Source organism: Buteo buteo, chromosome 5 (genome assembly GCF_964188355.1).
Source record: "Buteo buteo chromosome 5, bButBut1.hap1.1, whole genome shotgun sequence".
Classification (NCBI taxonomy): Eukaryota; Metazoa; Chordata; class Aves; order Accipitriformes; family Accipitridae; genus Buteo; species Buteo buteo.
Genome location: NC_134175.1, coordinates 53,821,250 through 53,846,305, shown reverse-complemented (window position 1 = coordinate 53,846,305; position 25,056 = coordinate 53,821,250). Strand labels below are relative to the sequence as shown.

The following is a 25,056-nucleotide window of genomic DNA, read 5'->3' as shown; positions in this document are numbered from 1 at the left end:
CACTTCAGCAACCTTGAGCTCAAATTATTACCAAAAGTGTCCCAAATTGCAAGAAAATTGCAGAAAAAAGTAATCACTTAGAATAACTTCAAAATAGGGTATATTTCATACAACAGAATATGAGAGAAATTACTTTCAGAATTATTGAAGGAGTAAATTTAGAAAAGAAACAACATTGCAACAACAAGGACACCTAGGACCATTTTTTTCTTTTTTCTCTACACTAAATTTTAGCAAATGTGCACAGCTTCCGGAGGATGAGGTGGACCCTGCTCCCCACCTCTCCATCCCACCCACTGCAATACTTCCCTGGGCTATTCCCACCCTGTCCCACCTTGCCCCAACCCTTCCCGCAGCCGCCTGTTAGACTCCCCAGGGGGGAAACCTTCCCCCTGTGCCCAGGACCCTCCCTGCACACCTCTGCGGCCACCAGCTGCCCTCTGCCCTCTGCACATCCCGGTCCCCATCTTTCCTTACCGGCACTCCAGCCGCAGGGGGTACCCCAAAACACCATTTGCAGCCTTGCTGGCAGGGTGGCTGCGGAGCGGGGGGGCCCCCAGCCCTGCCGGCGGGGCAGACCCCGGCCATTTGCTCGAGGCGGCTGCTCCTGCCTGCCGAGGATGGTGGCCCCACCATGAATGCATTAGCAGGAGAGTTCAACCTTTCATTCCCAGCCTCATTAATGCATGGACGGATCCAGATTTTTGTAAATATATACTTCTGTATGTGCTCAACTGGCGGGGCAGGGGGTTCGAAGCCTGTTCAAAATAATTATTTAATATTTGAGGTACTTGACAGCTCACCTCAGCTATATATTATTTTCTCTGTCTCCTGCCTGAAGGGCTAAAACCATTAGTAAAGATACCAGAAGTGCTGGTTCTATAGAACGAGTTACAGGTGTGCAATCATGTACACCTTTGTTTGCCGGTGACAGTGGCCATTAGCACCAACCGCAACTTTCCTCTAATATTTGCACGAGCAGGACCGGGCACACGTGTTAGTGAACAGCAAATACGAAGGGACCGGGACATGGCTGACCTATATCGCCAGCGGGAATTGAGACAAATGTCTCCAAACGCTGTTTTGGGGACGTCTGGCTGGCTGCAGGCACACTCCACCCTGTCGAGGCGCTCCTGCAGCTCCTTCCCTGGGCAGCACCGGAGGTGATGCGGAGACCCTCCGCGGGGGCTTTCCTGCCCGCTCCCCCTCCCGGCGTGCCAGGCACCTGGAGTTCTGGTGTGCAGAGACTCTTCTCTCGCCCTTTGGTTTTTTCCCTGACATCTGAGTGATGTTGGATGCAACTTGCAAAAGCGTGTGAGTCAGGCAGGACTTAAAGTCTGGGGGCAGTTCCTGCGGGGGGGGAGGAATGGCCTGATTCTTCCCCGAGTACATGCAGCCCATCACCAGAAGCCTGGTACAATAAGCTGGTAGCGGTGCTTATCTTTATCAGTGTAAAATCAAAGATAAGAGTCTTCCTTCTGAGTCTCAGCTTACTCCTTCATCTCTCTTTGAGGGATGATGTTTTACTGTTTGGGGACTAAAGCTGCTGGCTAAATATATTAAAATGAATCACTTCTTGTATTAGTTTCTGTACACATTCTTTTAAGAATAGAGGGGCATTTTCTTCAGCACACTGGTGTGTGTTTGGTCCTAACTCCTGTGCCATAGCGTGGCGGGAGCACCTCCCTCTCGTGTGTGAAGCAGGTAGGTGCGTAAGTCTGGTTTCTCCGGCTCTCTGCACAGCATCGCTCCTCTAGCGCAAAGTGAAATGTAGGAATTTGTAATTTCTTTTAACACGCATATTTCTGGGAAGTGCTCGTGAAATATTTTGGTCATTGATGTTGCTAATCCCTTCAGCTAGGACATTGGCAGAAATCAAAACTAGCAGGGAGTTTAGCAGTGTTAACAAAACCAAAATGGTTGGGTTTGGGTGTTTTTTCCTCAGCACTTCCCCCACTCTGGTGGTGAGCACAGGTTTGCAAACCCTCTGTGATATACCAGAGCCCCACGCAGTTACTTGGAGGTACCCGCCACTGTGAGCATCCTCCCTCCTGGCGGAGACGCTGTCCTGAGCGCTGCGGGCAGGGCAGGGCAGGGCAGGGCAGGACACCTCTGCTCGGGTACAGAAATGCTGCTCTGCCTCAACATGACCCCGGCTCCTCCGACATTGAATTAACTCTTCCCTTTGAGTTATCTGTTTCATCTCTCCTGGAAGACACTAGGCAATGTGTGTGCTCTGTATCCTCAATTGCTCGTGCAATACCTTAATATTTAAAAAGCACTGTAACTGGTAAAGAAAGTGATAGCCGCGAATGTATATTCCTTATATAACTTTTTAACATGAGTGATCACAGTAATGGATTAATCTAAAAATCCTCCCAATGAAATCCAGGGTAACCAGGCGGTCATTGTGCTTGACAGTCCTGTCCTGAGAATGAGTGACGATGTTTTGGTAGTTTGATGGCCATGAAACCATATGTCATGTAAAGATAGTCAGCACGATTGCCATAAGGCAGTCTGTCATTGTCTTGCTGAGCAATTCACATGCATGATGCATAAGAAAGTAAAAATAATCAGCAATCTATTGCAAGCCAGGGAAAGTAATCAGTAATATGTAATGTACTCTCCTTGGACTTGCCAATCAAAATGGTTTCCTAAGCAATTTCAAAAGCCCATAGGTTATTTAACAATGGTCTTTTTCCTGGTGCGTCCAAAATCAAGTCCCAAGTGTCCCCATCACACACTGGTGCCCGTAGGGAGGAGCCGGCACATCAGGCTGCCGCTGCCAACCCTGCTGCTTAGAAAGGAAGAAGCAAATAACCAGGAACTGATATTTTAAAGTTGTTCTTCATCATAGCAGTGACAATAAACCGAGGAACTGATCCGTCCCACCGAGCTTGGTCAGGAGTAGATCTGGCATCGTAGGCTATGGACATAACGCAGGAGGATTTTTTTGGGTGGTACGGGGAGGCAGCGTGGCGCGAGGGCAGGCTGTCTCCCACCCTTTCGTGGAGGAAAAACCAGTTTTCCTTCACAGTCAGGAAGGGCGGCTGGCTGGACAGGCACACCTCGCTCGGACAGCATCGGCGGCCCGGGGCTCTCCTCAGGCATCCTCTGGGGCGAACTAATAATACAGCCCTAACGCAAGGGCTCGGACTGAAAATACCATTTCTTGCCCAGTAACAGGATGCGTTTACCTGGTTCCCCTCGCAGGATCCGGAGGGGATTTCGGGGCAGGCTTTGGAAGACTCAGGGGTCACTCCGCACAGCCTCGGGGCAGCGATGGTGCACCCCACTTTTGACGGGGAAGACGAGGAGGGTTTGAGGAAGGGTGGCAGGGAGCCGTGTGCCGGTGTGGCCGAGGGCTGCCTTTCCCTGCTGCCGCAGGGTGGTGACTTTGCCCGCCGGATCGCCCGCCGGGCTGCGGGCAGTGTTGGTGCTGGCCTGGGTCTCCGACCCTGGGAGGATCCTGAGGGTCCCGGGCACACGCTCCGCACCATCGCCAGACCCACTCCCCACCTCACCCCGGGGTAAGTGATGCGGATGGAGAGGTGAGAGCGAAATGCCCAGGGATGCCGGTGGTGTCCCCTCCATGGGATTCGCCCCGTGGGGCAGGACCCGCTGCCCGGGGCTGCTGCAAAGCGCGGGGGCTGAGGAAAGGGTCTGCTCCTGGCAGGGCTGCTGGGGGGAGCGAGCAGCGCGCTGCAGCCTGCCCGCCTGCCTGCGTGATGCAGGACCCTGGCTGCAACCCATGAAGGCATTTGTATAAACAACAAATAAAGCAATTTCATATCCTCACAGCCTCTTCCTCGTGGGAGAGTCTGTCGGGATTTCAGAGTGACTGAGCCAAGGTGAGCCGTGCTCTGCAAATGCAGAAATGAAATACATTTCCATAAGTTTTATTAGCTGTATCAGAGGGTTTTGTCGCAGAGGTGTAATTACCTGTTTGCTTTCTGCAGGACACTTTTGTTTCCTGTTCCACTCTACGTGAGCTGTTTCAGGCATGTTTTACCCACCGAGGCGTAGGGACAGCAATCCTGTGCCTTGTCCTTTGCAGGGGCATGCTGTGCTGTGCTGGAGCAGGAGATGCTTCTGCCCCTTTTCAGCCTCGGTCAGGCAGAGGACACGAGGACTAACCCAGCCTGGAACATGAGGACCTGTCACATACCCCGCGAGAGGTTGGGCCCTCCAAAATCCTGGCAGGAGCATCCACCCTGAGCACCGAGCTGGGGTTCAGTAAGGGTGATGCTAGAGCAGAGACCGCGGTACCTGGACATGGGCTTCCTTTGTCCAAAAATGTTAAACAGAGTGGAAATGCTGCTACTTTCCTCTTATCACTTGTCCCAAGTTTAGCAATCTCTATGTTTTTTCTAAGGGCTTACTATAATTTTGTTTGCATTTTACGAAGGCTCTGGCTCTGCCAGGAGGTGGATTTGTGGGCTCTCCCAGGTGATGGCTGGTGCCACTTTCGGGTGGTTGCGTTAAAGTGGGTCAGACCGTTATCGCAAAAGTTACTTTCAAGAGAGATCTGAGTGCTAAAGGTGTGTGTGACTCTGTGTGTGGAGCCACAATAGCTTATTTCCATGCACAAACAATGTTAAAATCTGTCATTGCCCTCCACCTGTCCCCAGCTAATACACCACCAGTGCTTAACACCCTGACTCCTTATTCACCCATTATTTTCCTGAATTGCATATCCTGCAGATGGATCTGGTGACTTTGGAAGTGATGTTCAATCATCTATCCAGGATGCTGAGGATTTCTGCTGTTTGTTCAAATCTTCCTGAAGTTCACGTCCAAAAAATGATTTCTATCCTCCAGAGGTTGGCCAGCGTGGAAAAGCTGATGACCCTGAGGACAGATTTTTTAAAATGCTTGAAAAGATCTGTTGCAAGGCATACTGCAAGGAGTATAAGCAGACACCACAATGGAGTTTCAGGAGTCAGAAGAGTTTGTGGCTCTAAGCCATACAGCCCTTGGCAAGCCCCGTCCTACACAGACACGTTTCCCAAAGACCTGGAAGTGATTTGATCCATAAGTGACTTAGGAATTCATTTGCACAGGCATTACTAGTGCTGTCACAGTCGTTAGTGCTCAGGGCCGGCGAGCACGGTGAGGAGATGCATGCAGTGCCGGGTGAGTGGCAGATGCGGGGCTGCCCGCTCCACAGCTGCCCCGTCACTGGTACCCACCATACGAAGCGTGCTGCCACGTTCAAACGCCTCTGTCCTCCCCCCCGGTCTCCGCAAAGTTCAGAAATTCACCTCTGTTGGTAAGGAGCCAGGCAGAGTGGCTGCCTTGGGTGAAATCAGGCATTTCAGCTGGCTGGGACTGGAGCTTTTTCACAGTGCACGTGTATTTTAGCTCAGCTTTTAAACTAAAAGGAAAGGAGAGTCATACGGCTTAACGATGTATTTGGAGATGGTCATTTGCTCTATTTTCCACCTGAATAAAGTTAGAGGCACAGCTGAAATTAACATGTCAAACCTTCATTTGAAATGTAGCCTACTCTCATGTGGATGCTATCGAATCTGTTAATAATTAGAATCTGGCACCTCAGCTTAAGCACAGCCACTAATTCCAAGCCATGGTGTTTAGCTTATTTCACAGCAGTGCTGGAAATAAGGGCACTGAATTGTTGACAGCAGATCTTTTATATACATTTAAACAGATTTTTTTTACCTCTTCCTTAATTAAAGCAAATGTGATTTAGGCACCTAACTCCCTTTTATGCCTTTGGAAATGTTTTCCTTTAAACATAGTGTTAGCTCCATAATAGAGAGTGCCTCTCTGGTAATTGATTTAGTAGAATTGAAATTAAACTGAAGTATTTAAGAGCATTTCTCTCTTTTTCTCTTCCTCTGGGTTCCTGACTTTTAGCACACCTGCTTTCCCAGAGGAGTCACTAAAAGCTGAGGGAACGGCTGGTCTGCGTGCCCACTGGAGGATCCACGCATCACGTTGCGGCGTGTGATGTTCTCTGGTTTTCCAGGAGAACCAAGAGAAGGTTCCTGGTGAATAGCTCCACCAACCAACAGCTCAGTACCAGACGGCACAAACCTGAGGGATTTGTGAACTACTTCCACCACGCAGATGGGAGAAGGGCTGAAAAATGAATGCGCAATTATTCCACAGAAGTCCATCAAAATCATAATGAGCATAACACACAATAAATTCCAGCTCTGCTCTGAACCCTGAACCCAGTAATTAAATGATCTCTCAGTTTTTTAAATAAGCCTATACCCATTGGGTACTTTAAATGATGCCATAAGTAATGTAAAATAATTATCTTAAAAGTGCAGCTGTGCTGCCGTGAGTTTTCTCTCCAGAAGTGTTTCGGGTTAGCCAGGATGGCTGAAGGCAAACCCACCCTCATGCTGGAGGTGGCCTCAGATGGGCAGAAGGAGAGAGAAAATGTGAAGTCGTAAGTACAGAGCATGAAAAAACCATGAGTGCTTAATTTCTCCCCGAGCTTCAGAAGGCATGTGGGAGGAGAGTGGGAGTGTGTGCACTGAGTCACCGAACATAATTTAATGTGTTTGGGTTTTATTTTAATTATCCACACCGGCAGTTTTCAGGAAATCTCCCACCTTTGTGCTCCTCCCAGCGCTCCCGGCTGGGTACCAGCCCTGACGCCAGCATCCATGGGTTAGCATCGCTGCTTTTGCCAGCTGCTTCCACAGCAGATAGCCAGCAACACGCCTCCTCCGCTCCCGGCCCGAGACACGGGCTCAGCACAACCCTGACGGCGAGGCTGGGGAAGAGACTTATCCTTCAAGTCCTCTGGTCCTGTGCCGTCCCAGAGATTTACTTAGAAGGTGAAATTACAGAACGAATGGCTGATTTATTAATCACAGGCACCTTTTCATAAAAAGGCTGCTGTATTTAACATTAGTCTGCCTTTACAGGTGGCCTTATGCTGCAGCTGTGCATGCAGGACGTGCAATGAAGACTTCAGTGTCCAAGAGATAAAAGGACGGGTAAGGGTACTGTTCTGCACCTGGAAGAAAGCACTGCACATTTGGGTCATCCCAGCTACAGACAGCAACATCCCAGCGATGTCTTTTGTTACAGGTACCACAGAATTACTGAGAGACCCTTTCAGCGAAAGTGCTTTACAAATGGCAAACACTTTCTTCATTCAAGGTGCTGAAAATTATTACGGCCAGCTCTTCCTGTTGCTTTCCCTAGCGCGCCAGCCTCTCCTTAGTCGTGCGAGGACGGGGTGTCAGGCTGAGATCCAAGTCCCGATATCCCGACTGACTCATCCGTCAGGGAAGTGAGAGGTGGGTGCACCAGCAGCCTCCGACAGCCCCTCTCATTGCGGGGCTCCTTGCTGGATGATGCTTTTCCGTACATTCTCGCTGGTTCATGAGCCAAAACTCAGTCTGTACGTTCTGGAAATCCCTTTTCAATTTCAACACTGAAGGTGCAGACCGGTGCCGTAACTGCTGCAGGACGACCCGTGCCACTCCGGCAGGGACCCGTCTCCCCTGGGAGGGGGGGGGGGCAATCCCTGCCCCGCACACGGAGCTGCCCTGCCACGCTGGCGGGGAAGGGGCTGCCAATTTCTGCAGCGCCATCTGATGCTGTCCCTTCTCGGCTTCTATGGAGAAATCTGGCAAGATGTGCTTTCCCTTCGCTTAGCTTTCCTGTTAACCCTTTTGCTGAGGGGAGAGAACCAGCGGGAGCCGAGAAGGGAACCAGCAGCTTCCACAGGGGCAAGGCAGAGTGACTTCTGACTTTAGAGGGGCTGAGCTGCAGAGGATGAATGATGCTTTTGTTAAAAAAGCATCATTAAAAAAGCCGGAATAGTAGTTCTTTTAGGTTGCAAAGTCAAACACTTTAAACTTCAGAAATATCAGAGTTACTTTGCCTCTTGGTGGGGGATTGCCAAGGCATATGTAACTCATTTCAGGGCTGGGGGAAGGGGAAAACCATTAGGATCTGGAAGTCTGGGGGAAGTCTAGGAAACTTCTACAAACAGGCAGCATGGAGGATTATTAGCTCCAAATTCATCTCATTCAGGGCACTTAGGAGGTCTGGTGACAAATTCAGACTTGGTGGGGTACACAAATGATCTAAAAATGCAGGTGCAAATTCAACATCATAGTATCATCTTTAAAATAAAAGTGCTTAATTTCTGAGATAAATTCATGGGTTGGGGGCAGCGACTGACCTGAACGTTTGGTGCTTACACTGAATATATTGCTTGTGTCCCCAGAGGTCCCAGCTGGTCAGGTGGAGTTGTCATGCAAAAACCAGCCAAACCTCAGTTCTGTGGCAGCTCTAGCTGAGGGACTGGCTTTTGCTACCGATTTCTTGGGCTGAGCTTAGTTTTAACAACATTTGCTTAAGCTCGTCTTTGCTCCATTGACCTGGTTTCTTCTGGAAAGCACAGGGTCCCTGACCGGAATGGGCTGAGACCTTCGGTGCACCCCTCCGCCGGCTGGGATCACTGCTGGCCCCCAGCTCCCCGGTCTGGAGGACGTGCAGGCAGAGCCGGGAGCAGCCCAGCACCAAGCACAGCGATGCTCACACCGCTTCTCCGTCTCCCTGGGTTTGGCACGTCGCGCCCAGAGCCCTGGGAGCCGAGCGGCTTTTCGGCTGCCCTCCGCCAGCTCCGCGCCTCCTCCGTCGGGAGACAGCCGGGCTCGCCGGGCAGAGCCTGCCAGAAGGACGGGGGGAACCGGTGGCGCGGAGACGGTGCTGGCTGCCCATCGGAGCTGCTGCCAGCAGCGTCCCAGTGTGAAACCAACGTACCATATGGTGAGTAGGTATGACAGCATCTGAGCGGGGTGGTGGGCAGCGAAGCGGGACCATATATGATCATCCCATGAGCTTGCGAGAGGAAGGATTCCAGGCCCAGAATATCAGTGCAATGCTGTCCTGAGCTTGCGCACATATGGCAGAGACGATGTACTATTATGACTCATTGAGAAATGTAATAAAAATAGGTTCTGCTACTGTGTAAAGAAAATAACAGGTACTAATTAATCTGGATGCTCTCTATGGCACAGGGGAGCGGTGAGGAGGGCTGTGGCAGGCAGAGGACTGCCCTCAGTGCGCTGCCGAGGCACAAGGGAGCAAAGCGAGGAGCTCCCAGCACTGGTGTGTCGAGAGAGTTGGCAGAAAGACTGGGAAACCCTGTGTGATTTCAGCTGAAAAGACTCTTCAGATATTTTCTAATGCTATTTGTAATGCATATGCAACTGAGCAGGCGCTTTTTTTTATTTCTGTTCCACAGGAATTAAATTAATTTTAGAAATGGCACTATAACTATTTTCCTGCCTCAGGGACCATTTGTTTTAAAATCATTAAAGATTTTTATATGACACTGCACTGACATTTGATGTGAATAAATTAAGGGAATTAGTATAAAACTGTGTTCTTTCTTCGTAGACTTCCCAGCGCATATCTGCACACACGTACATTTGGTAAGGTAGCCTGCGTAAAGGCAACGGTGTCCGTGCGTCCACAAAGGAATGAAGATACAGCTCTGGGGCAGCTCCACCGCTGAAAGTGCGGCGCAGGACAATGCCCCCTCGTCTCTTCTCCGTACCTGGGCACATCCTTAGCGGGGGCCAAACCCGTCGGTAAGTACCCTGCTGTGCTGTGGGAATGCAGCAGTGTGAAGCAGCCATCGCAGGGGCATCGTCCAAAACCGAGACCCCGTCACTACATCCCACCTCCTCCCTCCGGCTCCGCAGGTTCTGACCCGGCTCTGGAGCCAAAGCATCCCCGCTGGAATTTTGCAGGCCCATCAGGTGCTCAGAGACCCCGGGGGGGCCGGAGCGGCGGCTGGCTGCCCAGGTTTCATTTTGACCCCTTGTACCAGGCTGGCACGCCGCGTGAAGTCTGCTGTGCTGCCAGGATCCCGCCTGCTCCACCGCACGGGCAGCCTCAGGTCGCGACTCCATTTGCTTTCTCCTCTCTGCCTGCTCTGTGTGCCCTGGGCCCTACTGACTGCTTGCACCCTGAGCGCTCCACATCAGAGCAGGACTGGGCATTTCCCCTGGCACTCTGCAGTGGGACTCGGCAGCGCCAGCTCCGGCACACTTGGCTGAACTGCCGCGATTGCTCCTTAGTACATTCAGTGCTGCCTGGGGACTCAAACCGGATAGTTATTTTAATTTAGGAAGGGGTCCAGTGGCTGCCTGAAGCCTTCTTGGTGCCATCAGCCACTAGAAGGAGTTGTGCTTCATGCACGCAAGCGAGAAAATCATTTGTAGGCAAACAAGCTATACTGTTTGAGCTTGCAAGAAAGAGTGTGATGCTGTGATCTGAATGTAACCTGGATTCAGACTTCAAGTAAGACGTATTAAAACTTTATTTGTTTTACTCTTTTAGAGGAACACTCGCTGCCCATCATGTTTAACTTTTGGGACGAGCACTTCTAGGTACCGCCTGTGGGGATGTTACTGCATCTGTGACTGCCTAGCTAGTCTCTAACTCCAGTTTTGCTTGGGTCTTCTGAAAAGGCATACTGCTTTATTTCCTACAACCCCATCATTTCTGACGGCAATATAATTGCCTTGTGCACATTACTGAAACCAGTAGGGGAAATTAAAAGCATCAGAAGGTATGTTAAAAGACGACATACTTTTTTGTGTTCTAACCCCACCATGTGATATTTAAGCAAATTGCATTACTCCGTTATTATTTTCCTCCACGGACACATGTGGTCAGGAAGGTTGCCGTGCTGCTCGAGCCTATCGCTTGCTCCAGCGCTGACCTTGGCTGCGGGAGCCCCGGGGGTCCCAGCCGTGGGGACAGACACAATGGAGAGCTGCGGCTGCGGCTGCGGCTGCAGAGCAAACCCAGGGGAGAGGATGGGCAGGCAGAGGCTGCAGCTGAGCAGCACGTGGCTTCCCTGTCCCCCCACAACAGCCCAGGCCACCCCACGGCCCTTAAGCCTGCACCGTCCTCTGCTCGTCCCCTCTGCCCCCTTGAAAATCTCCCCGTGCCCTCACGTCCCCGCCGGTGCCGAGCTCGCTGCTGAACCCAGCCCAGCCCAGCTCTGGAAACGCTGAGAAATGTGGAAAGAGCGAGCCTGTGCATCAATTTTCACTTCCAATAGCTGCTGGAAAATAGACGGCATTTCCCACGGAGAGGACCAGACAGGTCCCACTGAAATCAATGGCAAGTTTCTCAGAGCCATCAACATCGGTGAGAGCACGTAGATAAAGGTAAGGCACTTAATGAAATGTCTGCCTATGCAATGCCATTAAGGACAGGTTAATGCAATAGACTCAACATGGGGCTATACCTTAAAACCATTCGGGAAATGAAGCTGATGCAGGGAGCAGCTGCTTTTCTATTAGGAGCAGCGCCGTGCAGGGAGAACATCAGACCTGTGTGCTGATCTCCGGCGTCTGCAGGTGGGTTCCCCGGCAGGATCCACGCTGCAGCCTTCACCTGGACAGCAGGGATGGCTTTGGTTTCCTGTGAGTTTCCCGCATTCCCACCCCTCTCCCAGTTTCTCAAGCAGTCCCTGGCTCTGCCTTCACGCTGGGGCCAGGCAACAGGTCTGATTTGAGAAGAAATCAGCTTCTGCTGGTGTTAACGCGCCAGGCTGCACAGCACGTGCGGAGCTCCTTTTGTGCCGGTGCCCTGTTCTGGATGTGGTGGCCCCCCCGGGCGATGGGGACACGCGTGGGTGGCAAGTGCTCGACCCACCGCAGCTCGTCCGGGACACCCCCGCGCCTGGCCGGCGTGCTGTGCGAGGGCAGGGGCGGTGGCGAGGGGGTACAGGGAGTGGTTTCGGCCGCAGCATTCCCCTCTTCCCTTTGCAACCCAGCTAGCTCAGGAAGAGGCAGCTGGGGATCGTCTTCACGGCCCCGAAAGCACAAAGCACCCCCATGACACCAGCCAGCGCAGCCGCAGGACCCCCCCGACCGCCCCTCCGGGCACTGCAGCCCCTGCTCAGCCCCCGGCCCCGCAGGTTGGGTTCATGAGCATCTCAAACATCACATGGAATCTCTTCACAGCGACTCGCACTTGGCTCTGCTCCAGCCCGGGGTCCCCAGCTCCAGTGTCCGCAGTTCGGCGGCACGGTCCCGGGATGTCCTCGGGACATCCCGAGCTCCCTCCCGCGACTGACTGCGCCGGGAACCCCGGGGGACGGGGGGCAAGAGAAGGGGAAGGTAAAAATAAATCGCTAAGCAAGTTAAGAAAGTCTGAGCCTTTGGATGAACTATGGATGTTTGCTGCCAAGATTATTCCAGGGTTTCTTATTTCCTAGTTGGTTATCCACGGCAAGCGATGCCTTTGTCTTTGTGGCCATTCTCTGTCAGCTGTGGGAAGCCTCGGGCAACCGGGTGTCTGAAAACAAAGGCCAGTTTTCTGGACACTAGGAAGGAAAGCAGGACTTTGTGACTATTTGCTGAGTCCAGTCTTCAGGTTACAACCCTGCTCTGGTGGAGGACTGGCAGCACCTGACCTGGGGGGGACCCAGACACCACACAGCCCTGAAGGACAGGCTTGGAGGGACCCCCAGAGGCCACCTGCTCCCTGGGTGGCCCCATCTCCTCAGCAGATGGGCTTTTAACCTGCTCTTTAAGGTCCCACCTGAGGCTCTTGTTCTGGGGGGGCAGGAGCCAGGATGCTCCGGCGAAGGCAGAGGTTTGGGCTCACAGCCAGGCACTGTCTCTTCCACCAGTTTTCCCAGAGTTTTGGTGGGTGTCGCACTGTTTTGTCAAAACAATCCCCGACAAACCGGGGCTAGCTAAAGTGGATTAGTTTAAATCGAGCACTTATCCTTTCTAAATGTCAAGAAAAGGCAGTTTCGGCTTTCTGAGGCACCGAGAGGCCTGGGCTGTGTCGGTGGGGTCCCCGCTCACCTCTGGTTGCCTTACTGCTCCCGCCAGCACCCCCGAGGCCGAAGAGGGACCCCTCTGTTTGGAGCCGGGCTGCAGGGGAGCATGCAGTCCCCTCAATATAAACCCAATATTTAGCAGGCAGGTGTGTTGTCAAGCTCAACTGATAAATATTTTTAAACAGCAGGACCTTCAAATGTAGGAAAATATTTGGCGCTCGGGGTTTCAGCAACACGTGAATTGTTATTTCGCTGCTAATGGTAAGAGATGTGATCTGTCTCGGACGGAGGAAAGCAGGACTGCGACACAGCACGAGGGCGCGGGGGAGCTGCTGGAAGGGAAGAACAAGCAGGACACAAGCCACGGTATCAGACAGGCAGCCTTCCCAACTTCCCGTCCTTCGGAGGGAAGCGGGCACAGCCAGCTCTGGGGCTGGGGCTGCGGGGTACAGCAGGCAGGGTGCAAGGTGTTGGAGGCAGGATGCAGGATGCAAGGATGCAGGGGTGCAGGGATGCAGGGTGCAGGGTGCAGGGTACAGGCTATAGGGTGCAGGGTATGGGGCTGCCAGCCCAGCGCGTCCTCCCGGTCCAGCCGGTGACGGGTGGGCACGGTGGATGGAGGTGGTGGCAGTGGCCGGGTCCCTTCACTGCCCCGCGCTTTTGGCCCCGGCGATGCCGCGGCTGCCGGGAGGTGATGTCGGCAGATATTGAAACCCAGGTAGGAGGGGAACGAGAAGAGCTCGTCAGCTTTCCTTCTGTCATCTCATACTTGTACAGCAAAGTACTGTTAATAATAATTTAAATGCTTTGGTTGTCAGTCACTGCTCTTTCTTTGTAAATGTTACTCATTTCATAAATAAATCAAAACCTGCAGACCCTAGGTTTTCAGAAACTTGAATGCTTTTGTTAAAATTGTATGAAGCAAATTCACAAACACATGATTTATATTATCTCAGCACAGCACAGGAGATGATAGAATATACTATTTAAATTAACTTCTCTCCCAACAAATGAAATCAATTCTGTTCTTGGGTTACTTTTCATCTGCCTTTTGTCTTGTTGCTGAATCTTTTCTATTTCTTTCACTCATTCATCTATTGTGCCCTTTCCTTGATCTGATAGCATTAAACATATAATTAAGTCATAAAGGAGGGAACTGATGAGTATAGCAGATGGTAATTGCTTCCTACATTTGAATGAAATGATATGCATTGCTACAATTTACAGCTCTCGCCTCATATTTTATTCAGGAACCTTTTATCTCTTTTCCTGCAGAATTATTCTGCAATAAATTTAGACATCTTATCAATAGCTTGTGTGATAGTAGCAGAAATGGGGAAAAACTGAACTTTGTGCATCTTAATGTTTAAAATAATTTTCTACAATAATTGAATTATCTACCAGCAAATATCATATATAGAACCTGACTGACTTGGCTGTTTTCCTTTTAAAAGCTCACCCCATGATTAAAGAGAAAAATCAGTTTGTATAATTACAACTTATTGAACTAGGAGATGCTGGGAACCTAATAAAACCACATCTCTTTTGGGTGAGTTTTGTTTTTCAATGCTCTGAGGCTTTTGCCGAGTCCAAGGTGTCAGAGGAAGGGCAGGCAGGAGCACGTGGAGAGCTGGCGTGTCTCACGCCGTTAGTGCTCGGTATATGCTCCGGAGGATAAAACTGGCAGCGTTATGGGAGTTCACGGTGCACTCCATATTTCTCCATGCTCAGAATTAAAAAAAAAAGTTCAAACTTATTTCCTCTGCCAGATAAGACCGCCAGGTTGCTAAAATTTCAGGGCCTGAAGGGCCCCGTGAGCCCTTTGCCGTCAGCCTGCCGGTGCCAGCAGTGCCGCCAGCCCTTCGCCCCCCCGGCCGGCTGGGGCCGAGCGCGGGCAGGAGGATGCAGAAGCATCTGCGGCTGCTGAAGCTGCGTGGCCCTTCCAGAAACCCCTGTGTAAAGTGGATTTCTTTTTCTGTCTGGTTCTTTAGAGTAGGAGAATTTATCACTCAGATGGAAAAAGGAATAGGCACATGGCCAAAAAAATGCAAGTAAAGGAGGAAAGGGATGTTTTGGGGAAGAACATCCAGGTTTTGATGCAATTTGTTAAAGAGCCAAAGGGGTCATGGGAGAAGAGGCACTGGAGCATAATTAAATCTGTTGATTTTTATCTAGATGGACAAACTGGAAGAAAAAAGAGGCATATTAAAAGTTAACTTGTTGTTTTTAAGTCTAAGTTCAGGACTAAGAGTCCCTAGTTCTATTCTGTTTCTTAGTTTCTATTCTATTCTGTTCTGTTCTGTTCTTATCCTTATCCTTATCTTTATCCTTATTCGATTTGATTTGATTCAGTTCTACTAGTTGATGCCACCTTAGCTTTGGTAATTAAGAACACAGCCAATTGCCATCCTGCTGGGAGGGTGGGAACCAAGGCAGGCTGAGACCTGCTGCAGCTCGTGTCACTGCGGTGACACTGCAAGCCCGGAGGCAGGTCGGGGCTCAGAGGCCTCATGTAACCGCGGTCACCATCGCTGGGGGAGCCTTCCTCCATCCAGTGCAGCCCAGAGGGCAAAGGCAGGTCTCACACCTAGGGGACTTTGTGCCACTTTATTCTTTGAGTTTTGTTTTCCTTTTAATTTTGTTTGTAGAAGCTCAGGCCACCCTTAGGACTTGGAGGACTCTGTTACAAGGTGCCCCACAAACCCACCTGGAACCAAACCCTGCTGTAGGGTTCCCATCCCAAATATCCATGCCCATCCCAGACCACAGAGCACTTTCCTTTGTCCTCTGGAGACCTGTGGGAGAGCAGCAGAAACCACCCCCTGCCAATCCTGTATCATTTCACACTTAAACCCTGAAATTTTTCAGTCACTATTAGTTCTGAACCTCAAAATTCAGATTGCTTTGCAAAAAAGGTAACTTTTTTTTTGGTACCAAATAACGCAAATCAATGCATTTTGATGACAGTATTGTGGGGCCGATGCTACTAACACACTGCAATTGAACTGGCAGGTTGCTTATGTGCGCAGGCACATCCCAGTGCAATGCAGGGAGGGCAGCCCACTCCTCGTCTCCATTTTCCTCCTCCTTCCAGCAAATACACCGCTGGAGAATCTCGCGGTCAGTCCCAGCACAACTGAGCTGGTGTGGGGCAGGCCCCTCTGGAAGGGCTGTCGCGGCCGTGCGACGGCAGGGATGCCCTCCTGCCTTTCCGAACGGAGCAGACCAAGGCATGCAAAAAATAGGAAATCAGGAAAAGCCCGTGCAGTTTTGTAACCGCCGTGCCTGGCAGTACGCCGTGCAGACACAGTGCTTCTCCGGCGGGGTGCCAGCGGTTCTGCCGAACCTTCAGACACGGCTGCTCGTGACCAGGATGAGCCGGGAGATCCGTGGCTGGGATGAAGAGTCGGCCGTCGGGCGCCTGCCTGCCCCTCTGGCCTCGGCAGCCTGCGAGAGCTTCCCGCAAACGCGCTTGGTGTTTGCCGTTAAAGAAGGCTCAGTGCCACCCAGGGAGGGTGCTGGGTGCTGGAGGGTGCTGCGCTGGGGGGGACCCTCGGGGGGCTGCGGCCGGTGGCACCGCTGCTTGGTGATGCCCACACCGTGTCTTAGCCGAGGCCAGTTTCCGACCTCTTCTTCTGCTGTTCCCACAACACTGTCAATATTTCAAAATTTTCCGGGAAAAATGGCTCTACCTTTCCCTTTTTGTGGGTGATGAAGTAGAAATCACATTGCTGTCTTTGTGATAGTCCAGCTGTGAAACAGCACGGGAGGAAAATCCCACGATGGGGAAAATCAGAAGGAGCTCTGCAGGCGACCGAGGCAAACCCCCCCGCCAGTAAGGGAGAAGGATTGCTCCCTGCGGTCGGACAAATCCCGGGGGGTAATAAGGCAGCGTTTCTGCCGACATTTCTCAAGACGGAAATGGATGTGGCCGCACACGCTCATGTTCTTTTTTTCACAGAAGATTGTTGTAATAGTATGAAATGCAACAATATTGGCAAGAAACTGGTCTTTATGTCATTTCCCCCGCCATCTTTTTTATTAGGTTAAAAGAGTGATTGATAAAAGTAACTTCATTGAGATCACATTCTCAGCCGAAGCACGGGCAGAGGTCATTGCTGTTATTAGACCTGCTTGTGTGGTTGCAAAACAGACAAGGCTTTGGGCGCACGGGCAGTTCTTGAGGTCTGAAATGGAACAGCAAACTTCGGGCTAAACTTTGCCCAAAACAGCTCCCACCTGGGGAGCAGGGGCTCACCGGGGGGGTGAGGACATGGCCAGCCTGGCAGGATGGGGCAGGGGGAAATATCACCCTGGGGCGTGGGGGGGAAAGATGTCACCCCCCCAAATGCTGTGGGTAAAGCAATGGAAAATATTAAATAATGAGGGGAACAAGTTCATGGACGGCGATACCGGCAGGCTCCGAGTGCGCCCATGCGGCCAGAGCGTGTCCGGCCGTGCAGCGCGGTGCCGAAGGGGCTGCCCGGCAGACGGCCAAGCCTGGGTCCCTGCCGTGCCAAAGCCGAGGTGGGGGAAAAACAACTGGGTGTCTGTAAAGGGAAGGAGAAACAGCCGGGAAAGGTGACGTGAGCCCGGCAGGACCAGCGGGAGCATCGCAGGAATGCTGCATCCAGGTCTGGTGCCTGCTCCTCGGGAAGGAGGTTTGGAAGTCCGAAAGTGTCCAGCAAACGGCCGTGAGAGCAACCAGAGGTGCAGCAAACCTGCCTCGAGGCACGACGCTGAGAAAGGCGGTCTCGTTTATCCAGGCGAACCCGCCGTGCTCTGCCAGCTGCCCGGCAGAGGAGGGCCTCGGCTCCAGCTGCGGGAAGGGAAGGCAGCACGAATAGTGGAAGCCGGATTAAGTCAGACTGAAATATGGTCCGGATCTGTGCGGGCAACGAGCCATCAGAACAACCCATCTAGGCACAGGGTTGGTTCTGCGCTATGCCAAGATACGGGTTTTTTTAGAGAGAGGGGTGAGATCAGGAGATACTATCTTGATACGGACGGGTGAAGTGTTGGGTCTGGTTGCAAAAAAGCTCTGGCTATGTTACACCATGGTCCCTTAAAACCCACGAGCCTGCTGACGGCTCGGGGTTGCAGACGTCGGTAGCTCTCCGGCGCAGTGCAGGTCCCTGGAGCAGGGGGACAGACGGGAAGGGTTTGCTGCACGAGAGCGGGGCAGAGGGGTCGGCCGTCCTCGGCTGTGCTTTGCCTTTGTCTTACACCCGGGGAGAAGATGGACTCTGCGGAGCCTCTGGGTGACGTGCCCGTGAGCGAGGCCAGCGCTTGGCTTTTCCGTCTTCATGGGGTCAGGGCTGTCTTTCACTGCTTTTTCTTGGGATTTGAATTTTCAGTACCTAAGCAGGTGCCAAAATGTTTCATGGTTAGTTATTTCCTTAAAATGTAATTTCTGCCGCATTTAGACAAAATTAAACATTCAGATTACACTTGAAGCTTCTATGACTCCAGGTGAAGTTTCAGGACTGGTTTGCTTGCAACATAAGCCACTGTTGCAAGGCATTGCGTTACAAAGCCTGTATGTCCTGAGCGTACGTGGCAGCAAAACCACGAGCTGACATCATGCAAGGCATCTTAACTTCTCATTGCTTTGGTTCTGTGGAGTGAGGCAAGGAAGAGTTGTCAGTAATAATTTCCTGAGTGATTTTTAAAAACCCGTGACTCCCTCCCTTATTAGTTTTAATAAAGAGTCACTGCTCCCTAAGCTTGCTTGGAAAATTATTACCTATCAGCAAGACAGAAGACAAACATATGAGCTATTGACAGCAGCTGAGAGTAAGCCCCTCACGATGGCTATTAAGAGACAAGCGTTACCTTTTTTTCCACAGCCTACCTGAAATTAAGTTCTTTTTGAAGATCGGTGCTCTGCTGAACCCTGGGAGTTCCCATCAGACAACCTCAGCATCTGAGGTTAAGGCAGGCGACCGGTCTGCGAGGGAGTGATGGCTGCATCCCCGCGCAGGTGTAACCCCGCCGGACCCCGCTCCCGCTCCCACGGGAAGCGCTGGGTTGTCCGCAGCACCTGCGTACCCCGTCCTCTCCCCGGAGCATCTTCCCTTGCTGAGACCCTCGTGAGCATAGCCAGGCCTTGGGGAAGGTGAAGATTTTGTGACTCGCCGTCTACTGAGCTTTCTCATTAGCCACGTTCATGTTATGCGGCATTTCCACTTCCTTACGTAAAAAGCCCGATAGTCAGAAAAGGATGTGTAAACCTTCCCCTCTTCCCCAGCTCTCGCTAGTTGGTGAAGATGAGGAATACCGCAAACAGGACCGGTAACATGATGACCCTTCAAAGCCCGTGTATACTCTGTGCCATCTGTGTTTTCAGCTGGGACAAGCTGGGTTTGCCCCTGGCACTTTCTGCAGACACGTCTCTTACAGAGAGTGGTGCGAGGGCAGGGATGGGGAGCAACGGCCAGATCCTGCCCGTGGCTGAGCAGGGGCCGGGGCTGTGCCAAAGTGGCACAGCCCGCAGGAAGGCACGATGAATTAGGGAATTAGGAGAGCAGTGGGGTACGGTGCCAGCGGTGCTGCAGCACGGAGGGTGCCCGTGCAGAGGGATGTCTCACTTGGGCTCACAGTTTGGGGCCGGCTCCGGAGGAGGAAATATGTGAGGCAGCTTATATGGCAGACCATTCATGATAAATACCAGTTTCATAAAAAGTGAAATACTAGGAAATACTAAAATCGGTTGGTGGCCAGCTGGGAAGCTGCGGACTGGCGTGCAGGCACGTCCCCAGGACCTCGCCGGAGAGCCTGGGCGGGCGCCGGTGCCGTCCCCGCGCTGTCACACGGCCATTACCACGCGGCTGGAGTTTAACACGACACGAACGATTCCCAGCATTTTATGACATTTAACTTTTTCTAACCTTGAGCTCAGGAAAAATATAGTCATAATGCAGAGATCCCACTGTTTGCAGAGGAAGGAGGGGGACCGGAGTAATTCGGATTTGGGGAGCTGATAGGCTAAATTTACAGTTGTGTGTGGTCAAGCTGCTATTGATGCTTGAGAGTTTCCAATTGCTGGTAATAGACTGGGGAAAAAAGATAATGTGTTTGATCGATCAGCATGGACAAATTTCATTTAGGGGATCAATAACAGTTTATACTTGACAGAGCGGAGGGACCACATTTATTTTTCCCTTTGATTGAATAAATGTTTTCAATGAGACTGCAAATGTAAAGCAATCCTAACCATTTCTTAACTTGAGGCACAGCTTCCTGCTCCGGTGTTATTGCAAGCAATGTGTATTTAAAACTAATACACAGCGAGACGGATAGCCAGAGGCTGGAGCTGCTGAATGAAACTAATGTGCAGTTTATTAAAACAGAAGACATGGAAAGTGCACGGGCTAGTTTTCCTGACTCCCAGCAATGTGAAATACCAGAAAGAGACATCACTTGAGCATATTTTTCAAGGGTGGGTAGAAAAGGGAGGATTTTTTTTCTGAGCCTTTTTCCTTTTTCTGTATCAAACATAATTCCTTCGAGCCTCCGAGAAGATACGTAGGAGGGTAAACACGCAAGAGAAAGCAGCTATGTCTCCACTAACATATGTCGCTGCTTCTCCCAAGCAGCCACCGTGTCTCCATGTCCTCCTGCAGCAGCCTGAGGGACCGAGGGGCTGCCCGGGGGGCTCCAGCCTCTCCCCTTGGTACCGTCTTTACTGCCCATGTGAACTTGTAGGCGTGCGCTGCCGGCTGGGAACACGCCGCAAAGCCCTGCTCAATCGTGGAAGCAGCTCGGGGGGCCCGCTGGTACCCATGGCCCTCTCACGGGCTTCTCCCATCAGCGGGGGTCACTCCGGGCGATGTGGACATCCCACCTTGTCCGACCTACCCACCACCACGTGGACGCCATCTCAAAACCATCTGCCTCTTCCGCCCGGTCGGCAGCGAGTGCTCCAAGATCTCTAAAATCCTCAGAAATTCCCCTTTGGAGCGGACCCTCTCTCCGGCGGAGCGGGCAGAGCCGGTGCGCGGCCGTCCCCAGCCCCCCGGCCGGACCTTGCAGGGGGCACATCCATCCCTGCCCAGCGCTCCGTGCCCCCTCACCAGCGCTGGGGAGCGCAGGACACCCTCTCAGGAGGATCATATGGGGGTTGCCGGAGGACCGCCGGCTTATCACGGACGCGGAGGTTCACCATTACCCAGAGACGGCCGCGGGTCTCTGGGGGTTTGCCTTCTGCGAGAGAAGCTTTTAATTAGCTGGAAGGAGCGTGACAACCAGAGCAACAGGTGAGCAGGCACTTCTCCGGCTCTGCGTGTCCGCAGACGCTCAAGGTGAGAGCATATGCTCTGCAGAGCCTGCCGGTGGCTATACATCAGAAATTGTTCCTGCTAGGCCTGTTTCACTCAGCAACATATGGTGGTCTTGCAAAAGTGTTCCTAAGCAGGGGATCGTTAAATAACGTACTGCGTGATCGCAATAGTTAACGTTGACTTTGGCTCTCCTGCTCAAGGGAGTTCTCATCTCCCTCCTTGTAGGATGGGTTTGCTCTATCAGACTGAAGGAAGACTTGCAGTAATTGGCTTTTTTGGACCATTTTAAGACCTGGAGCAGGGCATTGGCTCGGCAGGCAGACCCCGCTGACCGAGCACGAACGCTACGCAGGGCTTCCAGGTGCAGCTGCTTTTGCAGGGGACCTCAGTTTTGTGTGGGTTTCATTTTTAATGCAGAATTTCGCCCCCCTTTTTGTTGTTGTGTTTTATGAACTCTCTCTAAGAGAGGCTTAAAATCAAATTTGGCTGGTGGCAGATAGTAATTAAGTTCCAGATGACGCAGATGATAACTTTCCCTTGCAATATGGAGCAAATGCCAATAATAAATGCAGCTAGTTTCTAGCTCCAGATGCATCAGATTGTTTCGTTAGCTGACTTGCTCATCAAGGCGAGAGAGCTGAAATAGCGAGAAGCCTGTTTCAGAAAGGGATCTGTGGCCCGATGACTATTTTAGGCACGCAGCTTGGAATTGTTTAAAATGCATATTGTCTGTGTACATTTCAATAAGGCAAATGCCAAGTACGAACGCCGTAGGGCTCCTTGTATGTCAGATGATTAAGTCTTCAAGACTTGCAGCCATAGGGTCATTATCGATGGTACTTCCAGGTCGTTGTGTGCACAGCAAAGTTAGAGGCAATGGTTGACCTTTTGACAGCACTGCAGGGTAACAGAGCTTCATAAGACATAAATAACCATTTCTAATTTGTTTTTGTGAGGGGTATTTATTTAAAAATGCAAATATATTATAACATATGTGACTTAAGGATATTCAGATGGGAAAGCAGAACGCATTTCCTCCCATTCTTTTTCCCCAGTGAATTTCCAAATGAAATGCTTAATGGGGGAAAAGGGAAGAGATGGAATAAATAATAATAATAATGATGAAGATCACTTACCTTGTTCTCTTTACGATTGTCTAGTACCTTTTTGTCAATGACACGCTCTATGCAAAGAGTCTTCTCGCGGCTGAATTAAGTTTGTGATATCAACAAAAAACATGCAGTAAACTGTTTGTCAGCTTTGTTTCATTTCGTACCTAGTGTCTAGCATAAAGATAATGCATATATGACCTTATTTTATACATAATGTACTGTAGCACACACAAAATCAGGAAGCTTTCAAGAGTCTTCTTTCTTTCGTCTTCAATAAATTGTAAAACCAGACCTTTTAAAATCCTGCCTATTGCACTTTGTGGTGACCTGACTTAAATGCAGAAGCCAATGGTTGACTTTATTTTTATCCTTGCAGGAAGAACAGTTGTTTATAAAACTCAACAAGCATAAAACAGTATGCTTCAGGATTATAAATAGCATTTGAAAAGGTTTTGAGATTACACACTATTGCCTGAGATACTACAGGGCAAAATTCTTCATCTTTATTCAGGTAAATGAGGAGTTTTGATCAAGGAAGGACAGTCAGAGCTTCAGGATGTGGCCAATAATAACTCAATAAATCAGCAATGATACAATCTGATGGTGTTCAGCTTCCTTTCAACACATAATCAGTAAGCACTTAATTGTTAGAAGTTGTATAATTACAGCACTGCCATGCAGGGCTGCGCATTCTGTAATGCTATAATTTCCTGTATTTGCAGTGGCGGGGGCTTTCATCAGAAGCGAGCTATCAAACTGCAGCTCATCAAACTAGCTATGATGTTAATGCATATTTCGTAGGTGTCTGACAAGTCATTTAAAGCTGTGTCTAGAGTCCTTAATGCACTAAGCAGGCAAAATAGAAAGTTTTGCTATTTATGCATACATTTATATAGATATTTAAAAAAAAGATCCTGAAGTTGTGAGAACTAAATGCACATACAAGCATGAAAGGATCAGATGAATTAATGTCGCAAAATAACGGGGTGATGACAGGCAAAACAATCCTGTCAGCACAGCAGCTGCCTGTAACCAACAGTAGGCAGCTTTACATACCGCCCTCGAACTCAGCTGGAGAATTTGCATCCTCATAGCCACATAAATGGGATTTTTGGTGCGATTTGGACAGGGCCAGGTTTTCATCTCCACTAAGACAATAGTCTGTGTGCTGGTGCCCTGGTGGGATGACAGTGTTGTCACTGTGGGATGAGCAACAGGGCTCAACTGAAAGAAGACAACATGTATGGCAGGACCCTCTGCTGGGTCTCCTGCTCTTGCGGAAGATGTGGCTTCCCTCCAGGTTTGTAAAGAATAGACTGCTGAAGAAGTTTGGGAAGGGGAGATCTGTCTCCGTACACCACATACCAATGGGTTGGCTGTGGTTGTATAAGGTTTTTTTCTGCAGCAGATGGTGTGCTATTTCAGAATATGTATTCTTATTTCTGGTCCATTTTCCTCTGTGGCTCTTGGTGATATTTTTACATATTCATCAGAGCAGTCAGAGCTCGCTGTTTCTGACACTTGTCTACGTTGTGAGCATGTGTCACTGTTGTGTTGTGTTGCATACGCGCTGATGATGAGCAGGAGAGACGGGAGAGGTGTTCCTACTGCAACGTCTTTTCAGTCGCATGAGGTCATGTCCAAGAAAGCGTGCTGCCAGGAGGGAGCAGGCTGTGTGGCTCTGCCAGCCTCTTCAGAAATGTTCCAGCTCAGACTTTAGCAGTGCGTGTTGTACTGGGAGTGCTAGGCACAGCAAGACACTGCACAGGCAGCAGAGTTATGAAGATGAATCCACCTTGCTAGCGTGCCATCATGGCCATGTTTGTTAGAGGGCACCTTTCTCGCCTTTGAAGCAAGTGCAGTACCCGCAGTGTGTATTGTATGAAGATGACCAGGCACAGGAGAAGGTGAGACAAAACCGGAGCCCTGCTCCGGGTCACCATCTGCTGCTGCTGTGGAAAACCTGCTCACTGGGTGCAGGAGCAGCAGGAAGAGCTATCCCACCATCAGGAATCAAGCCCTGGTGAAAACAGGGTTTGCCCAGCCATCTTTGTTGGAAGCCAGTCCTGCAGGAATCAGAAGGGCGAAAACATCACCCATGTCCGAGGAGTGGGGTGAGAGCTTTCTCACCGACCTTGGGAGGGTTTGGGAACAGGATGGGCTGGAGGCAACTTTGCCTCTTCCCCACCTGGTGCAGTCCAGGCAACCTCAGGTGTCCACAGAAAGTGGTGTGCAGTGGTTCTGCAAGTGCTGCAAATAGCAGCTCGGTCCTTGAACTTGAACAGACTCTGGAAGCCTCCAGGGAGGACTTCAGATGTCTCTGAAGTCTAATGCATCCAGGAGAGCATCTCCACAGGTAAGGCAGTTGGGGAGCGACCATCCTAGAGGAAGCATGCAAAGTGCTTAGGATGGCCCAGGATAGTTTTGTAATCACACTGTTCAATCCAGTGGTTAATGGATTAGGAGCTGAGAGGTTCACAGCCATGAGCGTACACGGGCAGTGTGAGTGGGAAGGGTCCCTAGCCCCAAGGAGGCACGTGCGGGCACTTACTTGTCCGTGTTTACCGCTGGTTTCAGAGCGCTCCCCCTCAGCTCTGCCCTTCTAAAATTAGAAGAAACAGACTAGCTTTGTTTCTTTGTTCAGCCCTGGAAAGTGCTTGACCTCCTTCTGGCCGTGGGGCTCGACGTCGAAGGGAGGAAGAGCCAGGCTGGCACAAACGGTCTGCCTCGGCCACTGAGCGGGCACCAGCTACTCTCCAACCAAGCTGGAAGAGGCGAAGGCTGTGATGAATGCACCTGCTTCGATGACCACGAAAGGTCTCTTCTTCTAATGCGATAATGTCTC

At 50.9% G+C, this 25,056-nt stretch overlaps 1 long non-coding RNA gene across 1 annotated transcript; it reads left to right on the top strand.

The window, feature by feature from the left end:
* The first annotated feature begins 8,353 nt into the window (after positions 1-8,353).
* On the top strand, positions 8,354-10,350 carry LOC142031687 (uncharacterized). Its single transcript, XR_012650593.1, has 3 exons — positions 8,354-8,769; positions 9,403-9,596; positions 9,711-10,350. It is a non-coding gene; the product is annotated as an uncharacterized LOC142031687 (long non-coding RNA).
* Positions 10,351-25,056: the final 14,706 nt, after the last annotated feature.